Consider the following 25,779-nt stretch of genomic DNA (forward strand, 5'->3'; position numbering starts at 1 on the left):
CCAACTCCTTACATCTAGAACATTCATAAGGCATATGACTCATCTTGGCACCAAAGAGCTCTTTCAAAATTAATTCTGTTTTCAGATGCCTGAAATGGAGTTGTTTTTGATGTTGTGAAAAAAATATATAGCTTGTCAAACCTCTTTCAAGATTCTAAAAGTCCAGAGTAATGAACGTATGGTTTCATTGTTTTACATATTGTTTCAAGCTGCTCAGAATACTAATTGCTAATGCAATTCTTAAGTTTCTTATTGTTTTTCCACTTTAATTCAATACTTGGGTATCTGTGAAAGTGAAACAAGGGACGTCAACAACAAAATATAGAGTACTATTTTTGCATACTCTGGCAATACTGATAATGTAGATTAGTTTGCAAATTAAAATAAAATGAAACATTAAAAAAACACACCTTCCAATGCTTGACAAGGCCCTGTGCCAGGACCTACACAATTTTGAGAGCAGCTGAGCAATGAAATGTTGAGGGTATCAAGTGAGTTTGAGTTGGGGGGCCAGAACTGGACTGCTCAAGGACCAAATATTTTACAGTTAGGACCAAATTACACGTTATGTTAAATGTTAGGTCATGCATATTTATCTTTTTTTGTAAATGGATAGCAATGGAGAGAAATCAAGATTGGGACTGGGGCATGGTGATGGTGTGTGTTTAACCCCTTGCTTCTTCACTATGGTCCCCCCCCCCCAAAAAAAAAAAAATATTCTAACCCTCTCAAAATGTCTGTGTGTGGAGAGAATTTTGACTCCCAACATAAATAGCAACTTTGTGTTAGGGAGGGAGAGTTCCTGGTGCCCACCCACCCACCAAGCTAGTAAGAAAACAATCAAAGTCAAACTGCCTGTTTAACTTAACATCTAGTTTGACTTTAAGTATCGAGATGTACACATAGAGAGATGTGGGAAAACACACAAAAGTGTCATTACATAGATACTGCTAACGCTGGAAAGAACCTAGATTTAACAGGATACAAATATATTGACTTCATCCTCATGTACTGCTTCCATCTAAAGTGGAAGCAGCACAGTACTGCTTATGAAAAATCTTAATTTCTCACCCTAGCTTGCTCACACTCAGCCTCTTTTCTTCACACTGATGTAAAACACAGAGAATTTGGTTCGGGGCCCCAAAGGGGTCCCCTATGCTTTGAGAAGACGTGTGATGTCCAACTAAGGGGAGAAAGAAACAAGCAACTTTTAAGCCAAACCCCAATTTTTACCCCCGACACATGCATGCTCTCTCTCTCTCTCTCTCTCTCTCTCTCACACACACACACACACACACTAAGCATAGATAAAATAGATAAATACCCGCATGGTTGCCTCATTTAAATCCATTCTCTAGCCATATAGGATCAGGTTACAGGAAAATAATGCCTGTGACTATGGGGGGGACGACTTGATGAGACATCATTTGTGCAATCAGTAATTGTGTGAATGGTTTTTTAAAAAAATATATAAACAGCAGGCAAATGAGAGCAGTCATAATTAATGGCCTGGTGGGGGCTAAGCAGCTTTAACCATTTGCCCCATGCTATTGCCCTGATCCAGGGAGAACATTTGCTTGGGAGTAAACTCAATTGAACACTCTGGGATTGCATTGTATTGTTGTATTTACTAGAGAATAAACTCCATTGAGATTCATTTCTAAGTAAACCTGAAAAATTGAGATACTGTTGCACTTCAGTAATATGGAGCCTTTAGACAATTTGTATAAATAATTCTTCTAGAAAGTCGGGGTGATGTACATGGTTCCCTTTCTTTTAAAAAAAATTCACAACTCAGTGAGGAAAATTAAGCTTAAAAAAAGTGATTGGCTCCAGATCACCTCTTTGCTGAGGGAGATTTGAACCAAAGTCTCCATAGCCATAGTCTGACACTAACCACCACACCACTCTGGGTTTCACTCACAACCAATTGAGAAATGTAAATTTGGGACAAAAATACATCATAGAATAGAGACAATGAAATGTTGTCTAGCATGAAGGTGTCTTCAGTAAATGCCTTGGAAGTATAGTTGTCAGAGATCTCCGTATTTCAATTAGAAGCATTAATTTAATTTTTAAACATTGCATCACACATTAAGGTCAGAAGCTTCTACTGATATATTATAGTTAAAATTAGGTTTTGTCCTCTAAACCCTGTTACTGGCATTAACATACATATACACACAAGTTAAAGATGCACACACATTAATATTTGTTGCCTTTTCATCAGCATTTATAATCTAGAGTTTCTGCTCTCACCCCATTTAGAATACTATTGCCACATTACAGATGAGATGTTACCAAAATATGACCCCAAAGTCTTCCCTGTATTCTATATTTTATTCAGTCGTGATATCAGAGATTAATAAAAAACAAAATGCAAAAATGAAACAAAGAGCATTCTCTCTCTCTTACCTTACAAACTTCAACAAGATTCCAAAGCCACCCTCAAAAGGCCAGAATTTTAAAGACTTATAGTTCTGAGAAACATTATCTTTGAATTCAGGAAGGAAAAAAGAAAACCTGGATTTGGGTTTGATGTTGATTCCCATGGTTTGCTTAAGAATAGCATTTTAGTTGCAGTGAAATTAAATAAAACAAAAGCCTGACAGGTAACCAAGGAGCCAACTGCACAGAAAGCTCACAAAGCTATGGTGAGCCATGTAGCCCAAACTTCCTCACACATGCAAAACTCAAAGATTTAATTTTCTGCAAGATTACCCACAATAATTACAAAGTTTCCGTAATTCATCCTTAAAAAGCTCATGACTACAGGATCCATAAGAATTGATCTTTTATCTTTTGCCTTCCTGTATAGTGTGCATGTATCCATATCATGCGTAATACGGTTCACTAGCTGAACGCAGGCAATATCTTATAATATCTATAGCCGCTAAAATCAAGCCTATAAGTAATCCAGTGAATAGGAATGTCACACTATGGCATCCCAACAAAACGTTCGCTGATCAGTGATCATTTTTAGAAACCTAGATTCACTATGCACAACTATTAGGGCACCAACTATTAGGTTGGCATTCAACTGCTTCATCAAAATATTTTTGCAAAATTAATTTAATTGTTTACAATACCTCCAAGAGCCGTGCCTGTGCAAGGCTTAGCTATGAACTCCTTGCACAAGAAAAACAGTGTGGCAATGTTTAAAACAATTTCTAAGATGGATTAGATAACAGTAGAAAGTGCTGTTAGTGGCCACCAGATGCCACCATTTTGTGACAGGTGGGACACAGTAATTTTTACCCAACTCAGGGTAGAAAGCCTGAGAATCTCTGGTCTAAAAATTTCATTTCTAAAAAGCAAAAATGGTAGGCACTATCTTAGAAGACACGTTTCCCTTCACTCTCACATATGCCTTTCCTAAGATATTTCCTACTGCAGCATTTATATGGGCCATCACAAATGTCGTTCCCCCCCCCCCAAGCCTATTGTTTAGTCATTTACAAGTAAATGTAGATTAAAAACTATTGCAATTAGTTTTTAAGAAACCGAAACAGAATTATTTGTTTTTCATGTGCCTCCTCCATTAAAGGTCTGCAGGGTGGCAACACGAGAACAGGCCTTTTCTGTAGTGGCCCCCGTTTGTGGAATGCTCTCCCAAGGGAGGTTGCCTGCATTACATACAGTACCTTTAGGCAACAGGTGAAAATGTATCTCTTTAACAATGAGTTTGGCTGATTAACATTCTATAGTTTTTAAAATGTGTTTGTGGGAGGAGGGGGTGTTACTGATTTGTTTCTGGTTTGGTTTTATTATGTATTTTGTATTCTCATTTTCCTTTTTTTGTGAACCACCCTGGGATCTTCAGATAAAAGGTGGTATACAAATTTAAGAAATAACAATAATAATGGACCCCATCCTGGTATCCACATGGAGAAGGGAGGTTATAAATATTTTAGTACATAAACAAAATAATGTCTAAGGCTACAGCCTTATACGCATTTACCTAGGAGTAAGTACAATCAAACTCAGTGTAGCATACTTAGCAGACTACACTGTAAGATTTAACACATGACATCCCTTGTATTAAACTCTGATAGCCGTAACGAAGAGCGCAATAAATGGAGTATCTGTGACACCTATGAAAGCTAAACTGCAACAGGTTTAAGGTCCAAGCATCCATGTTTATGTGGATAAACATTATTTTTCTGGTAATGTTTCTGAAACTTACAAATTACTGATGTGCAATTCAGATTTACTTTGTGATAACTTGAAATCAGAGTTGCTATAATTCTAATATATTAATTAATTTCAGTGGGTTTGCTCACAAGAAAATATGTTGAGGATTGCAGCCTTGACCACAGCTTTCTCCAGTACCTTGGTTTTTATTTAATTTAATGGTTCACTGATTATTTCACAATTGCGAAGTCTTATCTTGTTAACAGAGGAATGGGTGGAAGCAACTAGCACAGCAGAAAGAGAAGATACTAGCTAAACATGGCATCATTAAGGAAGTTTTGAAGGAGTTTGAAATACATACAGTACATTCAAAAGTATTCTAATGCATACTGTGTATGGAAGTGATGTTAGCTATAGTTAAACTTTATAAAGGATAGGCAGGAGACAGAAAAAAGGTAGGAAATCTTGAAACATGATATACCAACAGGGCAAATGTTTGCATGTCCCTACCATCAGAATGGCTTATCAGGACTCCAAAGGACAAAGGCTTCAAATGAAGAAAATGAATTTGTGGGACAGTGAATGAGAAATCAAAGTCAAAGCATTTATTAACCTTTTCGTCACAACACTGAAGCTTATTTTTCTCTATTTATATTAGATATCTACTTAAATCTTCTTGAAATGCAAAAGTTGTGGTAAATGCATGCTTAAGAAACATGTGCCGCTACTACATTTTGTTCTGCACACATCTGGATGTGCTTCTCAGGTTCAGCAGTTGAATAAAAGTTACACGTGGCAGGTAATTGCACAAGCAAGGGAATGGTTGAGAAGACAGGTGAGGTTCAACCTGTTCTGGATGGATGTGCACTCCCCGTAAAGGAGTGGGTACACAATTTGTCTAGGCTTTGGCAACCTCATTGTGTTGTATGTGAGACTGCCTCTGAAGACAGTTCAGAAACTGCAGATAGTACAGAATTCAGCAGCCAGATGATTGACTGGGACCAGGAGGCCTGAACATATAACATCAAGTCTGGCCCAATTACATTGGCTGCTGATTAGTTTTCCAGCTCAATTCAAAGTGCTGGTTTTGACCTAGACAGCATTATGTGGCTCAGGAACCCAATACCTTAATGAATGCCTCCTCCCATATGATGCTGCCTAGACCTTGTGTTCATCTTCTGAAGTCCTTCTTCATGTGTGCCCTCCCAAAAGAGCTGCAGATGGTTGCACCAAATGAACAGGGCTGTTCATTGGTTGCTCCCCAGCTGTGGAGTGCTCCAAGGATGTCCAGTCAGGATGTCCAGTCGGGCCACCACTATGACACCAAGGTCATATCTGTGAAATAAATATATTTTTACCCAATGTACAGCACTTGATTACTTGAAACTATGCACAAGGCGCCAGACCAAGGTCAGGACTTGGGGGTGTACAATACTTAATCCAGATTCCAAAATTCAAGCCCCTTTCCTCCTGCAGCTATAAATGACTGCAGATTTCTACAGACATTATCAACATACTTGCAGGTATGATCTGGGAGTCCATAAAAAGGTACAGAAACTTGCTTTTAGAAAGTGAAGTAAAACAAAACAATGTATTGTTAAGTGTTGATGAAACAACTGAATCTGGTCACTGTCAGTGACAGGATATTGGGCTGGATGATGTGTCATTGAACTTATCCAGTATGGCTGTTCTAATGTTAAATTGACACTTAATATGCTATTAAACCAGAAACATTTTCAGAGAATTACTCCCTACCACCCTTTCAGTGGATACTATGTAACTATGAGCCCGGAAGAAACACACTATTTAAACTGAGCATTAGAAGAAGAAAATGAAACACTTTTCCTTTAATAGTGAACACAAGCTGATATAGCATCACATGACCCTTCCTATAATTTCTATTAAAATCATTTCATGTCTGGTTGCTTCTGCTATCCTGGCTCATTTGTATTGTTTACAACAAGTCATTGCACTCAGCAGTTAGTGGTGGCTGAATCCATGGTTACCAGTTTTTACATTCACTAGTTAAATGGAATGCAGTTCTTCTGTGGGTTTCATGAAGAAAGCACTTAAGGAACCACAATTCAGCTATCAATCAGGCTAACCTGGGAGAAATTAATCTTATAAATATAGGTATTGTTGTATATTAAAAATTTATTGAAAGGGAACTCAAAGGTTTTTTATATATATTAGCTGTAGCTACAAGCGGGGACATGTCAAAATCTGGCACCTTGATCATAAACATGTTTACTTTGAAACCATTCTCGCCAGTTTAAGCTGAGCTTATAACTGAATATGTTTGTACTGTTGGATTTGGAGACTACTACATACACCCTAAGCTTTCCAGAATAATAAAACTGACATTTATTTTCTAGTGTCATTTCTTAAATATATTTGAAAACAATAAAATAATAACTACAACAATCAGGATGTTTCTGTAATGTAAACACAGAGTGCTTAAGTACAGGTTTAATGAGACTGCAGTCTATGCAAAGAAACTTAGACATGATAGTAAATTACAAAACAGACAGAACTAAGTAGAATTCGATTAAGGCAAAAGTATTCTTTACCAGTAAATTAAGATTGCAAACTCATATGTTTTGGTGTTAATTAAGGTAGATATCGATGGATTGTGTTTGCCTCATTACTTACTGTTTGTCTGGAGTGGCTTGTTATTTTGGGAGAGAGGGGACTGTTTGTTTACAAGGTAGATACAACACACATTTAAATTCCTTTTTTTAAAAAAACAGCAGAAAAGTCACCTATAGCTTGGTGGATGTAATGTCTGTCCCACCAGCCACAAGAAAACAACAAATAGTTAAAATCAAACATTTTACTAGCTCATCTACTGCAAAGTCACTGTATCAGAAGCCTGAATTGATTTGTTTCCTCACAACGAACTGAAAATGAATGTAACAGAATGTCGGGGGAGGGGGAGGAAGAAAAATCCCTATGACACTGTTAATCGGATATTGTATAATAGTTGATTGCAGGTTTGCACTACACTATCATTGCTTAAATCAAACATACTTACAGGTTCTGGGTTCTTCCAAGAGTTTGGTGCAGTTTCAAGGACAAATGTCTTAAGGATGCCTTTTCTACCATGCAGCAATGATCTCAGCTCTGATCTGATTACATGAGTAAAGTGCTAAATCTGACAATATATAGTTTTTTAAAAAGAAAGAGGGACTTCCCAAATAGAGAAGAAATCTTAGGAGAAAAGTCTCAGGCTTGGGAAAAAGCTGTTTAAAAATGTGAAGGTTGATTTGCTCCCTAGTTGTAGCAGCTGATGCCTGTTTGCAGCCCTGCAGAAAGAAACCTTTTCTGAAAAACCAATGGCATCACATTTCAGTGAAGCTTGTGCCAGACTATGGAGTGCAAAGCAGCCTTTGACAAACTTCACACAACTCAAATAAGTTGTGCTTACTCCTGCACATGCAAAAATAACTTTAAAGTGTATTGTTAGTTTTTTGTTTTATTATAAGTTGGCAAATATTCCACAATCCTTATGTATTATTGAGAAGGAAATACTTAAGGAGCTAGCAGCTAGAGAATCAAGGTTCTTGTGCCTTTAATGATAGAGAAGAAGAAATTATGGCAAGGGCAGCTTTTATTACCCCTTCATAACAGACGTCCTAACCTATTCTGTGGTTTGGCTGCATAGTGGACTGCAGACAGTTCTGAAAAATGCTTTGTTATCTTAATTTAGTTTTTTGCTGTTACATTTTCTTCTGACAATCCAATTCCCAAAACAATGCCTGGTGGCCCCACTGATTTCAGTAGAACTTCCACAGTATATGTTAACACTGTGATGTGAACTTCCTCAAATGTGCAATATAATGCATGCATAATTAAATGTAAGTCCCATACAAAACAAGTTTTACTTCTGAGTAAAGGTGCATAGAGCTGTGCAGCATGCACAATGGAATGTTTACTGAGAAATAAGTCCTACTACATTCAGTAAGGCATATTCACATGTCAATACATCTAGGGTATGCATTTTCACTATTACAAGAGCACATTGCTCTCTGAGTTGGAATGAGAGTCATTACTGGATTCATGTTCAGTTTCAGTCTAATTTAAGCAAACATCTGCACATATATTATATGTTAATATCTAGCTACCTACCTACACACATACACGTTATATGTGCAATTATTACGTATATATCACCACTTTCCTCCATCATGAAATTAATTGTGTCATACATGAAATTCCCAGGCCCTGCAACTGATAACTTTATACCCACAGCAAACCCTGACCCTGACACAAAGTGTTTCACATACATTATCTCAATAATAGTAACTCCACCAAAGAGCAGCTATGGGGCAAGCCAGTCCTGTCCCTCAGCTACAGCAACCTAACCAGGGGCTTCTGCCACTGCAACTAAAACAATATCATGTGCAAGAGAAATGGAACAGATCTATGTTATTTTTCCTCAACTTTTTTAATGCAACAGGGTGCTCCTCCAGTAGAGTTAGGGGCAGGCTCAAGGGAGCCCCTTGCCCTCCTACTCCAAAAGTCCCTTTTGTCTGGTTGCAGTGAAGGACTGTATGATGGCTAATAAACTGAAGCTCAATCCAGACAAAATAGATATGCTGTTGGTGGGTCTTCTGCCTGTATTAGCAGGGTTTATCTGGTTCTGGATAAGGTTGCACTTCCCAAAAGGATCAGATTCTTAGTTTGAGGGTCCTCCTGGATCCAGCATTGTCACCTGAAGTGGTTTCACTGATGCAGAGACCCTCCCACAGTTACACTCCTATCTAGGCAAAAATAACCTAGCTATGCTGTGCTAGGTCAGATTTCTGCAATGCACAATACATGGGGCTTCCTTTGAAGGCAGTTCAATAAGTGCAGTTACTGTAAAATGCAGCGGTCAGACTAATAACAAGGATTAGTTGGTTGGGCCATAAAACTCCAATTCCCATTGAAATGCTTCTCCCAACATGAACCAACTCATACCCTGAGAACATTGTTTGAGGTCGTTCTCCAGGTGCCCTCTCCAAGAGAGGTTCAGAGACCTGTAACAAAGCAGATGACCTTTTCAGTTGTCCCCGCCTCACCCAATCCAGTCTTGTAATGCTATCCGCCTGGCACCAACTTTACCATCTTTTCAGCACTATTTGAAGACTTGCCTGAACTTTCAGGCATTTTGTGGTACCTTAATTATCAGTATTGCTTAATTCAGAATGACATCAGTGATTTTTTAGCAGTTTTATTGGTCACTATAAGGGACGCGGGTGGCGCTGTGGGTAAAACCCTCAGCGCCTAGGACTTGCCGATCGAAAGGTCGGCGGTTTGAATCCCCGCGGCGGAGTGCGCTCCCGTTCAGGGACGCGGACTTATAAAAAATATTGGGGGGGCCCGGGAAAGCTCATGAATAATAAATAAGCTCATGAATATGCAAATAAAGTGGCGCCGCCTCCTCGTGAGCGAATAGGGGAGAGCGTGCTGCGCCTATTAATCAGCTCCAAAGGAAATTGGGTGGAGCTTTTGCTCGGGAGGGAGGGCAGGAGGCATGCAGCCCGCCCCTCCCTGTGCATTTTGGGCTGGGGGAGGGGCGGCGATGGCGCTCTGCTGGAGGGGCGCCGGAGATTATTGGGGGGGCGGAGCCCCCCCAAACGAATTTTTGAGGGGGCTCGGGCCCCCTCAAGCCCCATGGAGTCGGCGCCTATGCTCCCGTTGCTCAGTCCCAGCGCCTGCCAACCTAGCAGTTCGAAAGCACCCCCGGGTGCAAGTAGATAAATAGGGACCGCTTTCTAGCGGGAAGGTAAACGGCGTTTCCGTGTGCGGCTCTGGCTTGCCAGATGCAGCTTTGTCACGCTGGCCACGTGACCCGGAAGTGTCTCCGGACAGCGCTGGCCCCCGGCCTCTTAAGTGAGATGGGCGCACAACCCCAGAGTCTGGCAAGACTGGCCCGTACGGGCAGGGGTACCTTTACCTTTACCTTTACCTTATAGTCTGGTATGTTAATTACTGATGATAAGATTACATTTTTTTGTATTTTTTGAAAGCCACATAGAGACTTTTTTTGTAGTAGACAACTAAGAAATTTGCTAAATCTAGATCTAGATGTAGCACAAAGGTAAGCAAAGACAGTGACATCCTAGTATGCTAGGAATTATGGTGGCTGCTTCTTCTTTAACACAGGCACAGATAACTACACCTAATCAAGAGAGCAGCATGTCCCCTTGGGCTTGTGACTGGAGTCTGGTACCATATTCTGCAGTCAGCATTGTGGTGCAGTGCAAAACCCACGATCAACATTGTTAGTATGTAGCAGAACTAAAACATGTGTTATGGTACCTTAGAGATTAATTTGTTTGGTTCTGCCTTTCTTCAGTAGCTACACAGTGATTTAGGGAAGAATGCTTCATGTCAGGACCATTGACTTCAAAGTGGTTTTACAGCACTTTGCTTCAGAATATATATACACCGGGTTGGAGCCAGAGATCCTGTGAACAGTGTGCTGTTCAATGAACCTCTTGCTCCTGAGAAAAGAGGGTGAGATATGACCAATTTCCCTTCCCCCCCAGCAGCCCCTTGATATCTGCTCCGGAGAGGTAGCACAGAAAGCTGAGTGGGGAGTAGAACTTTGTGAAAATTGCCTCCTTTGTCTCATCCATGAGTAGCATCCTCTGATGGATTATCAGAGCTTCATTTTTTTAGGAAGGCTACTCAGTATCCAAGTTACTGCTTTCAGGCAGTAGTCAGTGCTGCTGCAGGATCATTTCAAGACTCAAGGGTAAGCAAACCTGGAAACAACCCAAGTGTTTGCTTATTTTAGAGAGCACAATGGATCTTCCATATGATCTTGTAATAAATAAATACGGTAGTTCATAGGTGAGCACAGAGGTGTCTCAGATTGTTTCTTCTCTGTGCTGTGAGGTTTCTCCTTTGTTTCCTTTGTATGTCCAGACTGAAAACAGTCTATGTGAGCAGTGTGTGGTTTAAGGGGAATGAACCCCTGGCTGCAGGACAATAGCTCAGTGGTAGAGCATCTGCTTTGCAGGCAGGAGTTTCTAGGTTCAATTCCCAGAATCTCCAGGTAGGGAGAAACTTTTTAAATCCTGAAGAACCACTGTCAATCAGTGTAGACACTACTGAGCTAGATGGACCAATGGTCTGACTTGTAATAATTCACCTTCCTATGTTATTATACAGGGATATCTGGGACTTGCAGCAGCTGGCTCATTGCTCCTGTCCTTGGGGGTGCATCCCTGTCAGTGCACTGGTTGCCTTTGCATCAGAGTGGCACAGAGATGTCAACTGTCACAATAGTCCGTGATTAGCAGGCACGGAGACTGTGGCAGTTGTTTTTGCTCCATTGTGTGCTTTTTGAAGTAATGTGTTTTCATCTCCTGTTGTGGATTCGGCATGCATACAATTTGCTAGACATTGTGCTGATGCCTCAGTGTATCTTTCACACAGGCATAATTGATGTGTAGGATTACATGCACCATGATTAAGCACATAATCATAGTTCATTTTAATTGTTGTTGAAACAAACTTGTTTCTGAGCATTGCAAGAGTGTTTATGATTCTTTCTCTTATTCAGCACCCTCATCCCCCCCCCCCCCCCCGCCGGCATTCTGAGTATTCTAGCTAGCAGTATTTTGTGTGCTATTTCTTTGTTATTGTGAACTTTGCTCCAAAAGGCAGAAACTAAATCTGACAGTACAGCAAAAGGGTATGCCCTAGAATTCAGACAGGAAAATAATGAAGATCTTAAGAATATATGTATACATACAGGAACTTTTGTACACAAAAGTTTTGGGTCTTGAGTAGAATTCATTGCATAAGTAAACCATAGAGAGGTCTATTCCTCTGTATGTTACTTAGATGTAACTGGTTGAAAAGACACATGACCAAATTTCTATCAACAGAAGCAGTGAACTGCACAAAGCCACCTTCAATAATAATAATAATCATAGCCATCTGAACCAGTTCCTACAATATCTACACCCCAATAATTTCCTCCTAGAATACCTCGTTATTTTCTGCAAGTTTGCATCCCAGGTGACTAAGCTGATACTTCCTGGAAGAGGGTAGAATAATTTGTATACTGAAGAAAGAGGCAGGAGTATGGTATACAATATCGGGCACTGGGCTGGAGTCAGATTTTTGTCTCTGCCACAACCTCATGCTTCTGCTGAATTACCTTGATCAAGTTACACAAAGAGCAACAACAAAATCCAAAATCTATAGTAGAGCAACCCCTTTATTAGGCCAACCTGAATTTTCTAAAATAGTGAGTAATCTTTCGGCTTCTCCAGAACTCTTAATCAGACTGGGTTTTAAGCAAAAGGGAGGCAGGTTGTAATGAAAAGCTGGCTTGGTATTAAAGCCATAGAAGCTGTATTGATAACAGTCTTCAGATGGAGTGTGGGAAGAGGTAGCAGACTCAACAGATTAGATCTATTGAGTAAATATACTACAGTTGGGGTGCTTTTGTGGACAGAAACTATTGTGCATTTCTTACATCTTATCTCATTTGATTTTAGAAAATTTCAGTAATGGATGAGAGAGTAAAGAGGTGGAGATGCCTCCTGTGTCTTCTGTTCAAAATCAAAATTGATGGACCGAATTGAGGAGCTAGCCCTGCTCTGCAAAGCCACTCTCACCTTTACAAATCAGCAGAAACAACAACTGCAGCCAATTGGAGATACAAATGAAGGCCTGAGAAATCAAGGGTACTATGCAGGGTGCGTGGCACCGTGTAAATGCCACATTTTAAAGTACAGTGCTCCTTCTTGAACAATCTTAGCATCAGTTCTCTTGGGTGAAAGTTTCTCCCCAACTGGTCACAATGCCATTGATCTAAGTGGAAGAAAATATACACTGAATTGTTGTAGGCGTGTATATCCTAGTCTTCCTAAAGCATCACCTCTTGCCTGACATGAGAAGCACGCATACAAAGTGGAATTCTTTCATCTGATGCTACAATAACCCACTGAAATGAATGTAAACTGGCCAATCTATACTTCTCCTACAATCTCTACTCATTAAATTATATCCCACCCACCTGCCCAGTTGAAAACAAAAACATTTAAAAACAAACTGCATAGCTTAAGTAAAAGTTGCTCCTGGTGGCTACTGAACATAGGAAGCTGCTTTATACTAAGTTCAGTTGGTAGAACATGTCACTCTTAATCTCAGAGTTGTGGGTTCAAGCCCCACATTGGGCAAAAGATTCCCGCATTGCAGGTAGTTGGACTAGATGACCTTTATGGACCCTTCCAACTCTTATCATTCTATGTTGATAAGTCAGCCCATTGTATCTCAGTTTCATTTGCAATGACAGGCAGTGCCTCTCCAGGCTTTAAGCCATACCTGGAGATAATGAAGATTGGATGTGCTCTATTCACTAAGCCTTGGCTCTGTGCTATGCTATACTGTACTAAGAAACACCTTCTAATTAAAATTACTTCACTGTATATTTTTTAATATCAAAAAAATGAAGATCATAGCCACTGGTCCTATCACCTCCTGGCAAATAGAAGGGGAAGAAATGGAGGCAGTGAGAGATTTTACTTTCTTGGGCTCCATGATCACTGCAGATGGTGACAGCAGCCACAAAATTAAAAGACGCCTGCTTCTTGGGAGAAAAGCAATGACAAACCTAGACAGCATCTTAAAAAGTAGAGACATCACTTTGCCAACAAAGGTCCGTTTAGCAAAAGCTATGGTTTTCCCAGTAGTGATGTGTGGAAGTGAGAGCTGGACCATAAAGAAGGCTGATCGCCGAAGAATTGATGCTTTTGAATTATGGTGCTGGAGGAGACTCTTGAGAGTCCCATGGACTGCAAGAAGATCAAACCAATCCATTCTTAAGGAAATCAGCCCTGAGTGCTCACTGGAAGGACATATTATGAAGCTGAGGCTCCAATCCTTTGGCCACCTCATGAGAAGAGAAGACTCCCTGGAAAAGACCCTGATGTTGGGAAAGATCGGAGAAGGGGACGACAGAGGACGAGATGGTTGGATAGTGTTCTCGAAGCTACCAGCATGAGTTTGACCAAACGGCAGGAGGCAGTGGAAGACAGGAGTGCCTGGCGTGCTCTGGTCCATGGGGTCACGAAGAGTCGGACACGACTAAATGACTAAACAACAACATATTTTTTTAATTTAGTGGTCCAAGGAGTTAATTAGAGCATACATCTTTCCCAGTGTAGAATCACAGTACCCCTGCAAATCATGTTAGATTGAGGGGTATTTGTCTAAATAAAAAATTGAAAACCAGGCACCCTGATTCAAATCTGGCCTTTTACACAGTGCACAATGCTACCCTGACCTTCATTCCACATTAAATACGAAGACTGAACAGCATTATTATTTGTACTGAGTGATGCATGTACATGTCTAAAGTTGCAGAACATATGACATGCTGTTTTATCTTTCTTAATATAAGTCTGCAGCAACACACTTATATTGCAATTCTTCATATTTTCTATGTTTTTAATTTATGCCTGGTTATTTTTTCAGTTCTCCTGTACTGTTCTTTGCAAATTTCCTTCTCTCCAGATTGCGGGGGCTGGGCAACCACAAAGTCATTGAAAAAAGTCAGCAGGGAGAGAAGCAGCTCAGCTCTGTTCACCACAGCCAGCCAGTGAGGCATCTTTTTATGGGTTGTGAGCTTCGGGTGTGGAGGCAGAGTTCAAGTCCAAGCCCCTCACTGTGGAAAAGGGTGCCTCACTGGCTGCTGGCTGTATGAGGTCACACACACCACGTGCAGGCATATGCGTGTGATGTTTCACATCCGTGTGTGGCAGTGGACACCCACAGTCCTGAGGGCAGCCCTGCTCTTTTGTGTCATGTAGTTAAAAATAATGGTTAACATGCAGGGCAGAAAGATGTATTTAAAGAATTCTGAAGTGGCTGAAACTATGCAGTATCAGGAACCTCCCTGCCATGCCCCTACTCTCACCCAACCAAAAAATGTATATATATTGCGAATATTATTTAACTAAGAAGAAAATGAAACTCTTTTTTTAGTAGTAAGGGAGCCACAGCAGGTCAAAGGGACGTTATGAAATGAAATGTCTATGCATTCGTTGTTTGAAGTTAGTAGAGGTGGTTTGCTTTTTAAAGTGCTAACTTTCACGGTATAAACTCTGAAGGACTTAATCAGAGTAGATAACACAAGCTGTTGGAGAATAGATGGTGCATACTCCTTTCTGTCTTGTTACTGTACTTTTCTTTCCTAAATTCCTTAAATATGTTCATATTATGTAACAAGGATAAAATCTGTATTACAGTTACTGATAATTAAAATACATCTAAAAAGTGATTCCTAAAGTGTCGGCCTTAGATTTTAGGAGACTAGTACATCTAATTCATACTCTTCCCCCACTTTAATCAATGTTTCTAAAACTAAACCCAGTGCTTTTTTCTGGGAGGACGCAGGGGTACGCATACTCCTAAACATTTTGTGAATCTAAGTTTGGCCTCATTGAGGGGCAGTATTTCAAAAGGAGTAGGAAAATGAGAGTACCCCTAAACATATATATTTTTTAGAAAAAAGCACTGTCTAAACCTAATCCTAAGGTGTATGGCTTTATGCTATACTGGTATTTCTCATGAATGAAGAAACAAATTTTGAGTGATTAAGTGGAATTGTTCATACCAATTGCCAACTACAGCTTTTTGCTCATACAAAATAGCTTGGAAAATATATACTGCATGTGTTTATTATAGTTACAGTTGCTATGAACATCTATAACTCTCCAACAATTTCTTTGATTTATGTTCAAAACCATACAGGGCATGAAATGATGCCTGCAACCTTACATTTTCCTCAAGAACATTGTGGAGAGCAGATATATTCCAAAACATCATGTTAGATTCCTTGTTATGTCTCCTTTTTAAAATAAATGTATGATAATCAATTACACATGCTTCAAAGCAACTGCCACTAGATTCCCCATCAGAAAATATGTTCTAGAAAAATAGCACCATTCTCTTATCCTATGGCTTCAATAATATTTTTTTCTCCTTCCATTATCAAAGGAAACATCACACTGTACAAAATGTTCCTGTCTCTGCACAACATGCACAACATAAAAGTCAAATCCTGTAGTGGGTTTTCAGTAAGGCATTTTCAGGGGGTTATGTGTTAAGAAAGGCAAGGGCTGTAGTTCAGTGGTACAGCACCTGCTTCACGTGCAGAAGGATCCAAGTTTAACCACCAGCATCTTCAGCTAGTGCTGGGGAAGACCCCTGCCTGAAACCCTGAAGAGCCCCTGCCAGTCAGTGTAGACAGTTCTGAGCTAGATGGACCAATGTTCTGACTCAGTATATGGCAGCTTCCTATGTTCTTAAGAAAGGAGTGCATCGTGATATAAGAATTAGTCATCCTAGTTCCTCTTGGCCATGCCTTTTAAAAAAGCAGCAACAACTCCATTGAAATAAGAACTGGGACTAATGTTACCTGGGAAGAAATTCTGACATGATTCCACCTATCCCCACATATCTATACATTTATTAATTTACTTTTGTAGGCTGCCTTTCCCCCAGGAAGCTTTTGCAACAATTAAGCAATTCATAAATTAATTCATACCAACAAAAACTATCATATACATACAGAACAGCCGAAAAGTCTGAGATAACAGAAAGTCACTCAAGGTCATAGGTCCAGTGGAAAAATAATGTTCACTGCAGCTCAGTGGAAGCTTTGTCATGTGAGAACCATACAAACTCCGGGGAATTATCACAATCTGGACACCAGTGCTGAAAAGATACTGTCTCGAGTCACTGCAACCTGCACTTCCAACAGCACCACACAACCTCTCTCATGTTCAAGCAATCTACCTAGTATTCACATTCAATAAAAAAGTATAGGTCTATTTGTAGAAATTTTGGAGAAGGCTCAGCACCTTTTCCCACACTTCGTTTGTTTTAAGGTGAAGTATTTTGCTAGAGGTTCCTGAAAGCTGTGGATGCTTTAATAGAAAGAGAATATGGGTCCTGATATAAGGGATACCTGCAGTAGATTCACACAGCTGTGTTTTCCATGTAAGAAAAGAAATATTGCTCCAAGGTCACCCAATGAGTATTTGTAAATGGGTGGGTATTTAAAATCATGTCTCTCCAAGTCATGTTCAGCACTCTCTATTTACTACAATGCATTGGCTCTCTCAAAGCTTCTTTTTTACATATCGTATATGCTTTCAAAAGCTTTTTCAAGTTGCATGACAGGCAATATTGGTATAGTGATGGGGGTGGGTGGGATTTCCATGTGATAAGTGTGGGTATGTGAAGCCAACCCAGGCTGTAAGCTTAAGTATGGCCAAGAAAAATCCCTTACTACCTAATCTCTTTGGTGCTATTATCTATTAATTTGAAACAGTTTTTCCTCCCTAGTGAGGTATGGTGCCTTTAAAAAATGGATGTTTGCTTGTGCTCAGGAGTTTGAAATATTTTTCCAGCCTCAGATCCAGGATTATTCCCTGTTTTTAGCAAACACAGGTGGAAAATGTAACTGAAAACATGCAGTATTCACAGTCTGTTCAACTTGACATCTGCTGTTTCTCTGTGTGAAACGTTGACATCATTTGAACCCTAAGCATGGTTAACATAAAACCACCTGGACTAAAGCAAATTAAAGTATTTTAATAAGATGAACATTGTCCTACTGTACCCCCAAACGTCCCCCCTCCTTTCCCCACATGCCACCCCTCATATTAGAAAAGCACCCGTTTTCACATTGCTCTCATAATGAAATCTTCAAGGAGTGATGGAGTTAAACCGCATGTGCACCATAGCCCTATTGTCCATGCAGCTCTGCTAGATGGCATCAACAGTTGTTCACCTATTTTCACAGTGGGAAATTACAAGGTACTCACTATATAGGAATAATCAGACAGAATCTAGGTCAAAATCAAAGGAAGTCTGCCCCATCCATCTGGTGTGTGTGTGTGTGTGTGTGTGTGTAGAATTCACATGCAAACATCATGGCAACGTAAAAACAAGGAACTGATTTGTCAGACTTATTATTTATCCTTAAACATTCTAAATAAAGGTAAAACTGCTTTGAGTAAAAAACACACAAAAAGGTAGTATTAGCTCAGTCTGGTTTTTCAAAAGGCATTTGAAATAAATATAAAACTACAATATTAGAAAAAATATATAATCATTATTCAAACAGCTGACTTGAAACGGTCCCTTGTTCATGGGGAAATCTTCAGTTAGTTTTTCAAGTACCAGCAGTTCAGTCGAAAGATTCACCAACTGCCCCCTGGAGAAAACTGTAGATCTGCATTTAAATGGAGATATATTGTTTCCAAATGTGCACTACCTGGAAGGCAGATACTGTCAAGGTTTTTTAGTGAATGGATTTAAAATTGCATTAGGTAAGTTTCATTGCTGTAACCCTTATTGCTTCTTAGGACTGAGGCTATTTATTTAGGATTTTGTCTGCATGCATATTTTTTGCCCTAATAATTAAACAAAGCTGCCCACTAACAAAGGGGAATCACTGCTTTATAGAGTGTTCAGATATGACCAACGAGGACCATACTGGCCTTCTTGGATACAATTCTGACATTATTAAGTTATTATACAAGTTATATATAGTTATGTATAAAGCTTTACAATATAACTAGTTTCGAGTTTAAAATACTGTATAAAATGCATGACCAATACATATCCTGCATATTATTCAAAATATTTTAGCAACAATTTAAAATGTGTTTTCTGGCATTTAGCTCTGACCCTTTATATTCATGCATTTTTCAATGAATGATCTTAAGAAAGTGTTGAATCCCACATCACTGTAACTGCTTATTAACACACATGCTTTCTCAATTTTTAGACCTAACAGACTATTTTGACTAGTCAACAATACACATTTAAAACCCAGGAGACTTTTAAAATCAAATGAATCCTGGCTGGCATATTGGAAAACCATTATCAGATCAGATCATCCCTCTTTTTTCTTTTACTGTACATGAATGCAGATATAGACACATATTTCTTCAATACACTCACAGACAACACACTAAAAACCCTTCTAGAAAAGTTTTGCATAAGTATGCTGTTAAGGCATATGTAACGTTCATAAAGAAAAAGACACTCACAATCAATTTCAAACACTCAGACATTAGTCTAGGCAGCCTCCTGCTGAATTTCTGGTTGCAATGAAATGTCCCTGTAAACAAGGTTACTGAGAACAAACCAAGATATCCTTCTCAGCAACACCTTCAACAGGAGCCCTTCAGCTGTCTACTTAGTTTGTTATGCCTTATCTTATAGCACTGACATTCTAATGCTGATTCAAATTCTGGGTTCAAAATGAAAGATGAAATATCTTTAAGATCACTTAATATTGAAATACTGATGCAATAATAAGCAGTGCTATGATAACAAAGCAGATAGAATACTCTAGATGGTAACCTTTTAATTTTGGGAACAGAAGGGAGTATGGTAGTGCATACACTTAACGTAGTTAAATTATCTGCTTATTTTCATATCAGATACTTTCAGCATCAAATCACTATCTTCTGTCTATTAAATATTTAAAAAAATAAATATTTTAGTGACTTAACGATAGAATACAATAATATTTATTTAATTTGTATCCCAACCTACATTCTAAGATCTAGGATGATGGGGAGGTAATAATAACATAAATAAAGCAAGAAAATCTCAGTTTAGTACACATATTCCAGAAAAAAATACAATAAAAACAACATATCAGCAATATCAAATAGCAGCACTGCTGATATCCAAAGGCTGGAACAAACAGCCAGGTTTTCACCAGTCTTAGGGATGCCAGTAAGTGCTGAAGCCAATCAAATTTCAGGGTGGGGGCGCTCCAAAGCCAGGGTACCGTAATAGAAACGAACCACACATGAGTCACTGCCAGGCATACAGATCCCAGTGACAGGATGCTAAGGAGCCAGAAACACTCCCCACCCAACTGCAGATATCAACTCCAGGGCAAGAACATACAAAATATATAACAAAACAAAAGCAAACCAATAACTCCTCATCCCACAAACACATTTAAGAAGCCACAGAATAGGGTTGCCATATTTCAAAAAGTGAAAATCTGGATACAAAAGTTTTGTTATGGGTTGCCGGACGTCTGCATTTTACCGGACATTACAGCCATTTCCGCCCACTGTTTCCAGACATATGGCAACCCTACCATGGAATGTTAGTCAGCCAAATGCCTGACTGAAGAGAAATGTTTTTGCTTGGCACCTAAAGATATGTAATGAAGGTTTCAGGTCAGCCTTCCTGGAGAGAGTATTCCACAAATGGGGAGCCAATGCAGAAAAGGCCTGTTCTCATATTGCCATCCTCCGGATCTATCGTGGAGGAGGCAATATTTACATGCACTTTTCAGGTGGACCTCACAAATGGTTCACAACAATAAGCATCATTTAAAAAGTTACAACTATTATAAGGACAATGATAATAAATAATGGCACATGCATGCATCCCTATGGCCAACAATCTGCACATCCAAGGTATTAAAGTAGCTTCATATGTTACAAATCCCTGCATGAAATTAGAATGAATTAATTAGTATAGCCATAAACTGCAACATGTTGCCATCTTTTTTGTTGCCAAGATTATTGTTCCATGAACATGCCAGGGCAAGCCTCAGTTGGCCATGGCCTTGAGCACCTGTGTGTAAGATCATCAAACATGATAAACTATGTGTACCATGCTCATTCCGGTTCAAAAGAATCAGTAGCCTATATAAATTAAATTGTGTTGTGAGCATGCCTGATGTAAAAATAAGTTATGATTCAGACATCACATAGAATGCAAACCTGGCAGTGCAATGTCAGTTCAAAAATGCCCTATTTATTGCATTGGGCTTACTCCTACATAAGCAGATATAAGATTTCTGCATAAATCACTTTAATTTCTAAATTATTTCTTTTAAAGTAACATCTAAACCAGTGGAACCTCAGGTTGCGGATGTAATCCATGATGGAGGCATGTCTGCAACACACAGCATTCGCATCCTGAAGCATTGCGTCTGTGCAGGCGCAATTTGGCGCTTCTGCACATGCACAAAGTGCAGTTTAGTGCTTCTGCTCATGTGCGAGCAGTGAAACCCGGAAGTAACCCGTTCCGGTACTTCTGGGTTTCCCGCGGTCCGCAACCCGAAAACATGTAACCTGAAGTGTACATAACATGAGGTATGACTGTATCCACATTCATCAGAATTTTAAAAAATCATTTCATTAATTCCCCCTTTATAAACTGCCCCAGTTTGATCACACTAAATCATAGTTTAAACAAACTATGGTTTGAGGTGAGCAAGTAGCAGGCCTAGTAAACATTGCTCAAAAGTTTCCATGGCTCTCCTCCTTTGCATCACTGGGAAACACAGCAGAGTCTAACTTGTTATAACGTCCAAGCTTAGGCTCATAGATTGTTTCTCTCCACATATACCAAGAGCAGTAACCAAGGTTTGTTACTGGCATACTACACAAGGTTTGTTTGGATAAACAAACCTTGGGTATAGGTTTGGATGACATGACAGGTCAGACTCTGGTTTGTTTAGTCTGTGGTGCAGGAGCAGGGGAAGAGTCATGGAAGGAGCACATATTAAGCCATGGCTTTAAAAAAAAGCAACTGTGATCGGTGTGGCATGGCTCTGATAGTCTACTCTACTCCAATACACTTCTACCACTGAGTTCAATAAGGCTTGTTCTCAGGAAAGAGTGCCTTCATCCTATTGGGCTGGGTGTTATACACACTGAGCTCTATGAGTCTATGAGGTCATCTCTTCATGCAAAATAAAACTGCATGCCTAAAATCTTGCCACAGCTGCCTTCTTCTAACCTTCCCTATTATAGTCAAAATGCATCACCTCTGTGGTATTCCTCTACATTGATAGTTACATGAAGAAAATTCAGATTTCTCTTCTGCCTTCGTGTATCTTCTACAAGTACTCCCCTAATAGCCATATTTAAGTTAAGCCTGTTTAATAAGACATATAAGTACATGGCTGAGGAGGGAGAAATCTACAATGTGAGCAAGTGAGCAATCACAGTTCTCTTCCTCCCCTCCTCCTGTCTTCCCTCTTCTTTCTTTAACCTTTGAGAGAAAATGCACCAACCCACTGGCAACTTCCCAAGTATGTTTTCATGTGCAGTCACAGCTAACTGTAAGGAGCAGAATCCACCACATTAATAGCAACTCACAGCTTAAAAACACACAAAGGTCTCCCAGACACGCAGCTCAGGAGGACACAGAAGCACAAATGCCTTTGTTCAAAACACACACAAAACGTGCTCCTGGCACTGTATGTCAGGCTAACTCAACCTCGGTCCTCCAGATGTTTTGAGACTACAGTTCCTAACATCCCTGACTACTGGTCCTGCTAGCTAGGGATCATGGGAGTTGTAGGCCAAAAACATCTGGAGGGCCGAGATTGAGGAAGCCTGCTTTATGTGCTATACATATATAGGTAGTTTAATGTGGGGTTTCCCCACACACACACTTGTTTCCTTCTTTGTAAGAAAAAAAGAGTGTGATGCCTACATGTAGGGATGAAATGCCACTGTGTGTAGGGACAAAAGCAAGCCATGAAACAATGATGCATAGATCTCCCAAGCCATCTCTCGCAGAAAGAGGCTCATCTCTCTTTCACTTTCTGACTCTCTCAACACCCCTCTCCTCAGACACAATGCAAAGTGCAATGCACATTGTACATTGATTGCAGCATGTATGTATAATAAACTATAATATGTAAGACAACAGAAGAAAGGTGCACCTCTCACCACATAAGGGCCCAACTACCACACCCCACACAAGAGGGGCCCAGTTATCTAGGTCATCCTCCTGCCAAATAGCAGCTCCCTGGATAGGAAGATGTCCCATTCCTCTCCCACCTTCCAGATTTACAACTCCCCAAAACAGCACAAGCAATACACAATGTGTATAAAGGGGGTAGGGGAATCCCCTTTGACCAATACAGCTTCTGCTGCCACAAGTTTTGGGACCTTTGCGGAATTTAATGATCATCTACCTCTCTAAACCTTGATACTCAGAGGAAGGAAGATTGAATGAACTTCAAGCCAGATGTCACTTTCTCTCTTCCCTCTTGATTTTTGAACTGCTGTGTGTGTGTGTGTGTGTGTGTGAGAGAGAGAGAGAGAGAGAGAGAGAGAGAGCGCAGGAAAACACACATAATCTCAACACAAACACAGCAAGCTTTCTTTCCTGCTCCCCAACCCCATACATATTTTATTGAAACTGAGACCCACTTTGTTCAATGGTACTTATTCTAATACATGCCTACTTGAAAGTAAATCACACTGAGTTCAATTGGAGTTACTTCTAAGTAAGTGTACATGAGAGCACTGCCTCACACAATCAGTACCACAATGTGGTAAAACCATATTAATAAGAGGGAGGGGGATAGATAAGAATAATTCCTCTAGTATTTAACTGGCAGGCAGGCCTGTTTGGCTCCTGCAAATCGTTCATCAGAAAGTGTTTTAAGAAAAAGAGCGGTGATGGGGTGAGGTGCTAATGTCTCTTTCCCCGTGTGCCACCTCCCAAGCTCCCGCGGACGGATCGCGCTGCCCTTGGTAATGCAAGAGGCGAGGCAGCCAAGGTAGCAGCCGATTGGCAAAGCTGCGGAACTTCTGAGCTCCTTGAAAGGGAATCTAGGAGTGGTGGGACAGGCGCGCAGACGTACCCACACCCACAAACACCTACACAGGATATCAGTCACACATTCCAAGCAGCCGCAGATCAATTAATAACAACAACAATAGCAATAACAGTAACAATGCAGTTTGTTGCGATTGCAGGCACACCATGCTGGCAACAGCTTTAAAGTCAAGTCCTCTCACTCCAGCCCCGAGAATCCACCCCCCCCCCACCTGCGCACGGTGTTTCTAATTCTGCCTCTATCTCTGCATGCTGAGGAACTGCCCCATGATTGTGGCTCCTCGAACCCTAGCCAGCTGCAATGATCTTTTGTTGTTGTTGTTGTTTAAATAAATAAATCCCCTTACACGAACGGAAAGGAAAGGTTGGGGAGGGCAGGAATAGGACAAAAACCTGCGGGAATGGAATCTGTCACCATACTCAAAGCACGCAAGAAAAACAAACAAAAACCCCAAGCTATCCTTAAAAAGAAAAGAAGAAATGGTAAAGAGGTGGCGGGGAGCGGGGAGAGGGAGAAATCAATAAAGCCCGGGTGGCTGGTTTGACTGTGTGATTTCTATGAAAAGGAACTGACTCGAGAGCAAGTCAAATTGAACCAGGTCTGAAGGTGGAAAGGTGGGGGGGAGGAGTGTAACAGAGCTTCTATCAGCTGTTCGGCTCTTCCCAATCTAAAAAAGAAAGGGGGGAAAGGGAAAGGGGGGGATGCCCCAGATGTAATGTTAGTTTTCAGATGTGCATGATAAGATAAGGTGTGGACTCGGTTTACCTGGTCAGGGCAGAACCGCAGGCGGTTTAATCAGGTGAGTCGTCGGGGACTGTAAAGAAGCCGAAGCCGGTTTCTTTGCTAGGAAAGTCTACAACCCCATGCAGGGACATTGCAAAATCTTTACACACGCCTCCTTTAACTGGGCTTCCGCGACCTCAGCCGGAGAAAGGGGGGAGATGCCTGCCCGAGGCAGCTTGAGGCCACCTCCTCGAGCTCTCGCCCGGAGATCGGCGGGGTCTCCCGCAGCACGGGGTCCATTTAAACGGCTGCTCCGCACCAGGCGAAGCCGGCTGTGAGGGGGAGAAAGGCGGCGGTGGGCACCCGAAGGATGCACGGGCCTCCCTGTTTCCTTGGTAGAGTCGATCCGCACTCAGTCTGACCCAGGACGTCACTCTGCCTGTCTGTTTTCTCAATGATAACTTGGCAGGAGAAGGGGGAAGCTGCCAGGTCCCCCCCTCCCCTCCTTCCTTTCTCTCTCTCTCTCTCTCTCTCTGAGATCATTACTTGGTATGTGCACTTTTCTCGCATGCATTTTTTAAAATATATAAATATATATGTAATAATGCCCGAAGATCGTCTTATGCATAATCATGGTGATCGTTAGCAGCCTGCTCGGTTGTATTTGCATTGATTTGAGTCTGCCTGTGTGGCTGCGTGTGTTGTTTCTTGCTGCTGCCGTTCTTAAAGGGGCTTGGTGGGTGGCTGGGGTGGCTGGGTGAGAAAATACTATTGCCTGTTTGTACAAAGAATCCACCAGCATTTAGAGATCCGAGCATATCCTCCAACTGGCACCATTCCTCCCAGTCATTATTCCATAATCAAAATATGCAGATCCAGTCAGTGGATCCTGCCAAATCCCAATGATTTCCTCATTTGTCTTTTCCCATTCATCTGATTAACCATGTTGAATGTTTGTCTGCTGTATTTTCATTACACAAGTGAACATACCCCAGTGCCTAGACAAAAGGGGGGGGGCAGGTGAGAACCCGTTTGGGGGGTGCATTTTTATTTTTTCGCCCAGCTACTAAAATTTCAAATGTAATAAGATATTGCTTAAACTGCTTTTATTACATTCAATATTTATTAGTTATTACAGTAATAGAACTACTGTACTGGAAAGTCTTTCCAAATCTGGAACCCAAAGGATTGATTTGCTCTGCTCTGCTCTGATTGTGCCACCGAAATAGTGCTTCTAGAATAACCAAAATCGCTCAAATCAATGTCTCAAACTG

The 25,779-nt window shown here is 40.6% G+C and overlaps 1 protein-coding gene across 13 annotated transcripts in view; it reads right to left on the minus strand.

Moving 5' to 3' along the window:
* ESRRG (estrogen related receptor gamma) overlaps positions 1-25,779 on the minus strand; it is a 466,084-nt gene that overhangs the window by 402,859 nt on the left and 37,446 nt on the right. For 4 of the 13 annotated variants that reach the window (XM_028724638.2, XM_077925594.1, XM_028724632.2 and 1 more), the window contains exon 1: positions 24,548-24,738. The exons of 6 other annotated variants lie outside the window; for them this stretch is intronic. The gene's annotated coding sequence lies outside the window, so the exon portion shown is untranslated. Of the gene's footprint in view, positions 1-19,211; positions 19,274-24,547; positions 24,739-25,779 lie in introns of those variants that run through there. 3 more of the 13 variants (XM_077925597.1, XM_077925589.1, XM_077925591.1) reach the window with 1 other exon arrangement.

Source organism: Podarcis muralis, chromosome 3, assembly GCF_964188315.1.
Source record: "Podarcis muralis chromosome 3, rPodMur119.hap1.1, whole genome shotgun sequence".
Lineage (NCBI taxonomy): Eukaryota > Metazoa > Chordata > Lepidosauria > Squamata > Lacertidae > Podarcis > Podarcis muralis.